This window comes from Palaemon carinicauda, chromosome 29 (assembly GCF_036898095.1).
Source record: "Palaemon carinicauda isolate YSFRI2023 chromosome 29, ASM3689809v2, whole genome shotgun sequence".
Classification (NCBI taxonomy): Eukaryota; Metazoa; Arthropoda; class Malacostraca; order Decapoda; family Palaemonidae; genus Palaemon; species Palaemon carinicauda.
In genome coordinates, this window is record NC_090753.1 from 53,060,343 (window position 1) to 53,067,842 (window position 7,500).

Sequence of the window (7,500 nt, forward strand, 5' to 3'; positions counted from 1 at the left end):
ATCCTAGTTAATTCTCACTAATAGCGTTTTTGATTAAACAAAAGTGTACTTAGAACATAAGTTATGACAAATACGGACATTTTATATTTTTCTTCGGATAAAGCTTCCATTATTTCAGTAGAGTAAATTTTTAAATAATCAAGTTTTAGCTCAATCATTGGTAAAAAGATGACGATCTCGAAAAAATTATACAATCATCTCATGTGTTGTGCTTTGTTGCATCATACCAGTTTAGAACCATATAGCTAATGTTCTCAAATCTTGACCTGTGTCGTAGCTTTTCTTCCAATAATTGATACTTATTTTCTTCATGTAATATTGTAGCCATCGAGTGAGAGATGGTCTTCCCTCTGGCACCCTTGTGCCAACACGGGAGATCGACTACTATTCCCATTTGAAGGTGTCTCGTGAATTGCAGTGGCAAGGGACAGGGCAATGATATTTCCTCAGGATCATTTGAGGTAGGTAAAGATAGAGATGCTGGACATCTATCTTATTTCTCTTCCTATTGTTTTGTTATAGTTTTTTTTTTTATAGTTTATATAGGAAATATCTATTCTAAAGGTACTGTTCTTGAAATAATTTATTTTTCATTGTTTCCTTTCCTCACTGGGGTATATCCTTGTCGGAGTTCTTGGGCTTATAGCATCCTGCTTTTCCAACTATGCTTGTAGCTTAGGTTATAATAATAATAATAATAATAATAATAATAATAATAATAATAATAGTAATAATGATAATAATAATAATAATAATATGGTCACTGCCCAAGCCCACTCTCCACCCAAGCTCGAACCAAGGAGGGCCACTTAATGGCTGCTGAAGACTCAGTAGGCAGACCTATAGGCTCCCCCTAAACCACTATCCCTTGTCCATAAAAATGCTGATGTAGCAGACACTATTAAAAACGACAGAGCTTGAGAGGGTCTGGAACTCCCGTCAAACAAATTGTTAGACAGGTGGTTTACCCGGTGAAAATCAACAAACTTTTCTCTATAAAGTAACAACTTTATAATAGCATCATTAACCCTTATAATGGGCCTCCCTTTTCCACGTAATTGTGATATACATACAGTATTCCTTGCGGGCAGACCTTAGACAATACAAATGAAGTTACGAGTGTAGAAATCGTGTTGATTAAAACAAGTAATCATCAATTCACGTTCTATTAAATTCTAGATATTGCTAACGTTTTGAAATGCCCTTGTGGAGGGAAGGGGCACCTTGTCATATGGGGCGTGGTTTCAATTGTGTAAAGAAGTACTCTTATATTGTACATTGGCCTTTGTTTCTGTTGTGTAAAAGGGACGTTGTACCACACAACACTTTTTATTGTGCAAGAGCAGTCACTGACTTTCCTTGGTTATGTTTCTGTAAAATAGACACTGATTAGCACTGTTTGGATTGTGTATATTTTAAACTGAGTAACGGTATAAAATCTATTGGGTATAAGGAACACTGACGAAAACAAGGTTAGGTTTTTATTGAATAAAAAAGGACACCGACTGAAACATGACTTTATTTAGATTGTGTAAAATAGAAACTGACTATCACAAACTCAGATTATTTCGTTTCAATTGAGTTCTCTTGTTTGAGGGTACACTCGGGCACAATTTTCCATGTAATTTCTCTTCCTCGTGTGTTGTTAAAGTTTTTATAGTTTATTTAGGAAATTTTATTTTAATGTTACTGTTCTTGAAATACTTTATTTTTCATTGTTTCCTTTCCTCACGGGCTATTTTCCCTGTTGGAGCCCCTTGGCTTATAGAATCCTGCTTTCCCAACTACGGTTTCAGCTTAGCAATTGATGATAATAATATGTTTCTGTAAAATAGACACGAGGTTTGGTTTTTCATTTTATTAAAAGAAAACTGACAAACAGAATTGTTTTTGGGTTGTCTACATTTTAAACTTAGTAACCGAGTACCGTGTATAAGGAACACTGACAAAAACGAGGTTTGGTTTTCATTGCATAAAAAACCCACACCGACTTAAACACAACTTTATTTATATTGTGTAAATTAGAAACTGATTATTACGTAGTCAGATTATTTCGTTTCAATTGTGTTAAAAAGATGGGGACATACATAGGGTTTTGTTTTGGTTTAAAGAGGGTATTGAATTACAGGAGGTCTTGTTTTAACTAAGTAAAAAGGGATACTTAAAGGTCTGCTGTTGATTGTACAAACTCGTAACTGACTTTAAAGGCCGCTGATGAATGGCAGAGGCAAGTGACAGTGACATTCATTGCCTTATCAAGCAGAATAATGCTCCAGAGACTGACCATATATACTGTACATATAATCAGCACCCAGTTCCCCTCTTCACCCAAGCTAGCAACAAGGAGGCCCAGCCAATGCCAGACCTATAGGCTCCCTTGAACCTCCCATCCTTAGCTCACAAGGATGGTGAGGTTGCAGCGACCAAATGAACTAACGAGTTTGAGCTGGGCTCCAACCTCAGCATGGCATTCACCAGTCAAGGACGTTACCACATCGGCCACCACAACCCTAAATGTTCCTTTTCATCTAATTTTTGTATTGAGACACATCAGTTTCAGCTTCAGTAATGTTTCAAATTTGGTGAAAACATAATACAGTGATTCTTGATATGTTTAATCTATTTTTCAGTTGGAAATGGAGTACCACTGACAGACCGCTCTAAGTACCCCCAAATTGAAAACCCCTGATCTATACTTTAAGATTGAAGTCCTCAATGCCCATTCAAGAAATGAAGAATGGGCCATCTGGGGATTTCTTTTATAGAACACAAAACCTGCCTTGAATGGAAACGAAGGTTAGTCAAAGTAATTGTATATATTTTGTAGTTGTGTAGTTGTATAATATTGTTTTACAGGACCAAAGAGACTTGAAGATACAGACTATGTACTTTGAACATTTATCTTTTGGTTGGAAACATTATGTATGTGTAAGGTGATATATAGCAAGTTGTGTTTTTAGAGGTTTATCAAATTTTAATTAGTTTTTATCACAAGTATTTTTAATGAAATTTTTAAAAAACCACATCGTTTTGAATGAAATAGTACATTTCAAAGGGGTACGAGATCCATTAACAACGAATAAATTGGTAGCTAATGAAATCAATTTCAATTTATTCTCTGTGAGGTGAAATTTGAGATAAAAAAAAAATCCGTGTTTGAAGTTCTCAAAATTTTAGAAATTCCCATTTACTATTCATTTATAGAATTTTTATCTAAACACATGAACAAATCATATGGTTTATTTTGAGATATGTAACAAAAAAATATCATGAAAATAAAAACGCTATAGGCGTTATTAAAACAACTGATATTTATTTAAACACTGTTAACAGAGTAAAACCTTATCCTATATTTGGTTAAAGTTTCTTGATAATATGAATAATTATATTAAGACAAGCCCAGGGATTTTATGAGTCTTATTAAGGGGGTTTCCGTGTTCTAATTCAGTCCATTAATTTATCAATGGTAATTTTAAGATTTTATATTTTCTTTGACGAATTTCTATTACGGTTTGAGAAGCGCTTTTCAATATGAGTTTAGATTTCCTCATAACATTGTTTGCTTATTATTCCAATTTTATCTCTATATATTCTAGTTATAATATAATATTTATGGAAATTTATTTTTATTTCTTTATTGTTTCAATCACTTTGAAAGGTTGATATTATTGGTTCCTTGATTGAAAACTATTTACAGCTACATCTTTACTCTGATAGCACTTATAACGTTTACAACGCTTCCAGGATATAATCTTATATACTACGATATATCGAAAATTTTTGTTCTAATATGGGTAGTTATTCATAGTTCATTATCCACGATGGAATTAGTCTTCAGCATTATACAATCTTGTTACAAGCCAATCATTTTACATCCTAATTAAATGTTAAAGTTAAGCCTCTCTCTTTCTTTTTTACTGGCCAGTCATTGCACATTCTAATCACATCATAAATTAAAACCTCTCCCACTCCTTTCTTCCTCTCTTCTACCGGTCAATTATTGTACAGTTGCGAGGTAGCTCTTAGGTAATAACAGAGTGGCGAGTTGAATGTAATTGACTTTATTCAACATGATAACGATCTTAAGTAAAAACAGTTGAGGGCAGAAATGGTACAAAAATTTAAACAATGTGAAATATGGGAAGCTTAAACAGGTTTTTCTATTATCAGTGCAGGAGAGAGCGAGAGATAAAAAGAAAAAAGGAATAGCATTACAGTGTACGGGCATGTATGAAACACGTGAGGTGCATGGCTCCCCCCTAAAAAGGGCGTCCTACTCTAGAAGTGCAAAATGTAGCCGGGTTATCTTGCAGCAGATATGCAGGTTTTAGGCGATCAATGGAGACTCGTACACAATTTCAGCTGCTGAAACATCACAGGGGTTCTTAGGTGTGGTCTTTAATCCCAGGAGGATCCAGGGAAGCTAAATAAATCAGTTGGAGTTATTGCAGTGGGACATCAGAGCTGCCTTGAGGGTGAAATGAAAACGTTCAACCTTTCCGTTCGATGCAGGGTTGTAGGCAGTTGTCTGATGTAAGGTGATACCCTAGAGATTTGCTAATGATGTCCACAATTAAGATGTGAAGGTGGTACCCCTGTCAGAAGTAATATGCTCAGGGATACCAAATCTCGCTATCCACCCTGAGTGTAAGGCAGCTGTACATGAGGCAGACATTGCAGTTTACATGGGGCTGTCATCAGGCCAATGAGTGGAGCAGTCAATGACACTGAGGTTGAGGAAAGGTTCCCACTCCTGAATCCATTTGTCGATGTACTATTGAAGTTTGGCATGTACCGGCATGGACCCAATCGTTAGCATCCTTAGTAATTCCATGCCAAATGAAATTCGTCTTTAGTTCTTGTGCAGTAGATCAGCTTTAGGGATGTGAGAGGCCATGGATGAAATCAAATACCTTTGGGTGCTTAGGGCCAGGTATCCATGGTCGTGGCTTATCAGTACTGACGTCACAGAAGAGAGAATTGTTGAGAGGGACGTCTTCTCAATGGAGGGATGTGCAGGATGTCTTGCATGCTTGGCACTCTGGATCTTTTTGTTGGGCTTCTGCCAAGGCGTTGTAATCCAATCCTAGGTGAATGGCTGCCATTGTGTTTCTTGACAGGGCATCGGCAGCGGTATTAATTTTCCCAGGGAAGTGTTGAAGGGTGCAATTGTATTCAGCCATGGTGGAGAGATGTCGGTGTTGACGGGCGTAACGGGCGTCATACTGTTGAGTGAATGCGTGCACCAGAGGGATATGGCCCTTGCTTATGATGAAAGGCATGTCAAGTGACGGACAGCCAAATGCACTGCCAGCAATTCACTGTGAAAGGCAGAGTAGCTGGAATCGCCCTTGGACAGTTATCTAATGAAGAAGTCTAGTGGGTGGGGCAAGCCTTTGACCACCTGCTCGAGTACTGCACTGATTGGGACATCATTGGCATCGATGGAGAGAAGGAGAGGACCATGTAGCTCGGGAAAAGTGAGAGCAACAGCAGTTGATAGGGCATTCTTTGCATTGCGGAAGGCCCCTTCCAGAAGGAGACCCTACTTCAGGTCTTTACTCTTGTCCTTGAGGGAGGCATAGAGGGGGGGGGGGGCAAGAGTGGCATCAGTAGTTGGCATGGATAGGTTATAATAGTTTACTATGCCCAAGAATTCTTACAGTGCTTTTCTGGTCGAAGGCATGGGTCAGTTCAGAACAGCTGATACCTTATCAGGGAGAGGGTGGACGCCTTCAGAAGTGATGCAGTGCAGTAAGAATAATACTTCTTTGGCGTCAAAGGTACATTTGTTGTACCGGACTACAAAGCCATTCTGTAGAATGATGCATAGTTGGCAAAGGTGTTCCTCTTTGGAGGAAGAGAACACAAGTATGTCGTCAACATAACATACAGAAGAGGAGGTCCCTTAAAATGCCATCCAAGTGCCCCCAGTGATACGAAACCCAAGTCAGGAGTAATTTAATGTGTATATATCGAAGGGGGTGATGCCAGTCTTGGGGGTGTCTTCTGGGCTCATGGGCACCTGCTAACACATTCACTTTGTGCAAGTATTAGGTAACGTCGTCGATGTTGGGAAGGGGGTAGTGATCTAATTCTGTCTACATGTTCAGACACCTGTAATCCCCACAAGGATGCAGGGAGCCATCTTCAGGACTGTGTAAGGGTGACGACCATGGGCTTGAGGCCTTTTGAGAAAGGCCTATTTCTTCCATCACGGTGAATGTTTGTTTAGTGGCCAAATGATTTAGAGCCATATGCCTGAATCTGGCAAACAGTGGGCCCCTGTTGTGTTGATATGTGATAAATATCATGTTTGGTGGGAACCGTTGGCGTCTACTGAAGTTCTGGACGGAGGACTTCCGGATACGATGTGAGGAACTGGGGTTACGCCTCTGGATATGCGCTGATATGAAGTGCAAGGAAGGAGGGGTAGGTTGAAGTTGTGTCAACGAGTATTAGTCTGCATTGACTAAATGTCGATGTGCCACACAAAAAAGGAGGTGGAAATGGGGGCGGAAATTTGCCGTGAGCAGTGGCAATGATTCATGGCAACAAGGAATTTCCAATGGTATTTGTCACTCCCAAATGATAGTGTGAGTGGGATTTAAGATCTGTTGGCAGCTACTAGGCGAACGTCAGTAGGCTTAGAATGACTATGCTCTGCTTGGGAGAGTGACATTGGTAGAAGAGAACAGCAAGCACCATCATCTAAAAACTGCACCCCCATACCTTCATCATGTAAAAAGAAAATATCAGTGACAGGGGAGGTTGCTGCCACAAGCGATGGCTTACTTACAGGTTTTTGGTCACTGTCCTCACATTTCTTCACAGCAGCCCCGAATCTGGAATGGTATTAGCAGATCTTAGCTGATGGGCAACAGGAAGTGGCTGTAGAGGTCTTTGGTCAGGGCGTGTGTGAGGGGTGGCTTTGTCGCTGCTCCGGCATGTCACGGGGGTTTGGTATATGTGTCTTACTGCATTCATGTCAGCTTTGGTTAATGTTAAATAGTTGTTCTCGTTTATGGAGGTCTTGAAGGTGGTGAAGTGGCTGTCCATAAGGGCGTCGGCTTTGGGCATCGTACCCAAAGGACACAAATTAGATTCACATTCCGAGGAGAGCCGTCAGAGGTAGGTTGCAGGCGAGTGATATTGGTCATTTCCCTGAGGGCGAGCAAAGCCTGTTGGTCCCCCAAACTGCTGTTGAAAGAGCTAAAAGAATGGGCTATATGGTTGGCTGGCAATATTGATTACTGCTCTAGGAGGTATGTTTTGAGAGCATCATATGCTATTGGGTTTTTCCCATGGGCGCAAAGCCAATTGGAGATTTCGGGGAAAGAGTCTTCGGGGATCACCGTGAGGTCATACTTTTCTTTGCTGCTTGAGTGAGTCATTCCCTTGATGTGAAACTGAACTTTGGTGTCCTGGAACCAGGCGAACGCTTCTGCGGCATTGTAAAAAGGGTTGGGCGTCACAGTGGGTGAAAAGGCAGTGTAGAGC